This window comes from Equus quagga, chromosome 19 (assembly GCF_021613505.1).
Source record: "Equus quagga isolate Etosha38 chromosome 19, UCLA_HA_Equagga_1.0, whole genome shotgun sequence".
Classification (NCBI taxonomy): Eukaryota; Metazoa; Chordata; class Mammalia; order Perissodactyla; family Equidae; genus Equus; species Equus quagga.
This window is the reverse complement of record NC_060285.1, coordinates 7,696,409-7,699,193: the sequence shown is the minus strand read 5'-3', so window position 1 is coordinate 7,699,193 and position 2,785 is coordinate 7,696,409. Positions and strand designations below refer to the sequence as shown.

Genomic DNA, 2,785 nt, shown 5'->3' with positions numbered 1-2,785 from the left:
TCTCTGGCTGGTACACACTTGGACTCTTTCAAGTCACTAAAACCCAAAGAGATCACGGCACCCTCTCTGTCCCCATGGGAAGGCCAAGTGACCTGCCTCCCATGGAAGCCCTCACTGCCACCTGGCCTGCATGCATGGACTCCTCCAACAAACTTGGGCACATTTTAGTGTTTCTTACCCCTACCCCAACCCTGGAACTTGGGCTCCTAGTGTACACTGCCAACCCTGCCTCTGCTTCATATCCACACCCACCCAGGCTAGAGAGTTGGTGCCAGTGGAAATGAGAATTACGTGGCTTGGGTTACATCCTGGCACCACCTAGCAATGGCCATCCTGGGGCTACCAGGGGACAGGTGGGGCTGAGCTGGGCTGAGGAGGGCTGCAGGCCTACCTTGGGGATGAGGAAGCCCTGCACTTCAATGTCACGGGATGTCATGTGGGGTACACCCAGTGGGACGATGTCCCCAAAGCGCTGAACCTCGTGGACCACGGCCATGGTGAAGGGCATGCGGGCCTGGTCCCCCATCTCTGGTCACCGCGCCTGCCCTATCACCTCATCGACCTCCTGTTGGACATGGCCTGGACAGACAAGCGTCCCTACAGTAGTCAGAACCCAGGGGGCTGCCCCCCCCCTCCTCCTGACTCCTGTTCAGGGGCTGTGCCCACGTGGAGGAGAAGGTCACTCTGACCTGTGAGCCTGGGCCCAGCCTCTGCTCAGAGCTCCTGGCGGCCAAACCAAGCTCAGGGCCTCTAGATTGTCCCCCTCCACCCCAGCCCATCCCACCTGACCCCTGGCTGGGCTCACGCTGAACATCCGGTTGCAGGATCATGAGCAGGAGGGCCCAGGCCAGCGTGGTCGAGGTGGTCACCATCCCGGCAAAGAACAGGTCGGTCACCACGAGGCGCAGGTTGTCATCATTGAAGCTGCTCTCAGGGTTCCTCTTGGCCTGGGCCATGCAGAGAGGGTGGGCTCAGGGGAAGGGAGAGGAAGTCCCCCCGTGGCCTCCCACTCTGTACCAATCAGCCTGGATACCTTATCACTGGGGGATAATTAGGCCCCATCTTACCTGGGCTCACCTCATGGGCCCCTCAACCCACCACCTGTGTCCCTGGCGGCTCACCTTCTGCACCTCGTCCAGGAAGGCATCAGTCAGGTCTCGAGGAGGCTGGGCCGGGTCCCGGGTCATCCTGTGCTCAGCAACCAGCTCATCCAGCTGGGCCATGAAGGCCCTCTGCCCAGGAAAGACCTTGGCGACCAGCCCCGGGATGTGCAGGAGCATGGGGATCGCGTTCAGCACCTGTGCAGGCCATAGATGTGGGGTCCTGGGTCCTCCCTCTGCTCATTTGTTCACCTTGGGCAGTCAAGTCCCAGCCGCTCCCAAGGTGTCACCATGATTGACCTGACTTCTCCTGAAGTCCATACCATTACCCTCTCTCCTGCCTGGGCCCCAGGAGGATAAACCTAAAATCTACATCTCACGGGTTGAAGAGGCTTCCACTGAAGGAGGTAGAGGCTCCTTAGCTCCCTCCTGGGCCCGCTGACCCAACACTCGTCTGTACAAATCCTCCTCCGCGGAGGCCCCCTCCACGGAGCTCGCCTGCAGGGCTCCTTGGCCCTCTCCACCCCTCACCTGGGGCAGGAAGCCTGACTCCTCCTTCAGTATGTCCTCCATTAGGTCCAATAACTTAAGGAAGCGCGGGTCATTGTACTCGAAGCGGCGCCCGAAGGTCAGGGAGGCGATCACGTTGCTCACTGCTTTATTCAGGAGGGCGTCGGGGCTAAAGGGCCTTCCTGGGAGGGGACGGTGTAGGTCACGGGGTCGCCTCCATCTCCTCCTCCCCAGCCTCCACCCCTGTCTCCTGTCCCTCAGCCCAGCACTCACCGGCCTGGTCGGCGAAGGCGGCACAGAGGTACGAGGCCTCCTGGGTCACCCACTGCTCCAGGGACTTCTTGCCCAGGCCGAAGTTGCGCAGGGTGGACACGGAGCAGCGCCGCTGCTCCCGCCAGGAGTGCCCATAGAGGGCAAAGATCACCCCTGGGGGCGGGGCGGACGTGGGCGTGGCTCCGCTGTGCCCCGGCCCCGCCTCTGCGCGCACGCTTTGCTCAAGGAATGGTCCGCCATCCCCCTTGCTACAGGTCAGATCTGGGCCCCGTTCCCCTTCCCTTCTTTGCTGCTCGGTTTGGTGAAGGCGTGGCACCTGCTCGGACAGCCTGGCCCCTGTTCCGCCCGTTCTAACCTTGTTCTCCTTGCCACCAAATCGCGCCCACTTTGCATATCCTTCTGGCTGGGGACAGCTCCCAGCCTCTGCCCTCCCACATTGCTCGCCAGCTCTCCCCACGGGGACGGGTCTTGGTCCTGCTCTTGCCTCTGCCCACCGCGACTCGCTTCCCTTTCACGGAAAGTCTTGGCCCGCCCCCTACCCCGCCCACACTGACTCCATTCTCCTCCTTCCCGCCTACCCGGACGTCCCCTTCCGGCTCCCGATGTCCGGACCCGCCCACTCGCTTAAGGCCCCGCCCACAGCTGCCTCCCAACCCTTGCTTGGCACAGACTCCTTCCTGCACCTGCCGCCCCTACAAATTCCTTGACTCTTCCCTTCACCGCAGGTCCACCGCCCTGTAGCCACGTGACCCTGCCGGATCTCGGGTCACTGCGGGCCCCGAACTGTCCGGGCCGCTGTCCTCCCCTCCTCCACTTGCCTTCCTTTTGCGGCCCGAGGCCCGGGTGCTCCAGCAGCGGCACACGTGGGCGGTCGGAGGTGTCCTCGCCGCGGTGCACCAGCG

General features: G+C 62.9%; 1 pseudogene; it reads right to left on the bottom strand.

Annotated features, from left to right (window-relative positions):
• Positions 1-2,394, bottom strand: part of LOC124230279 (cytochrome P450 2D14-like) — a 16,362-nt pseudogene extending 13,968 nt beyond the window's left edge.
• Positions 2,395-2,785: the final 391 nt, after the last annotated feature.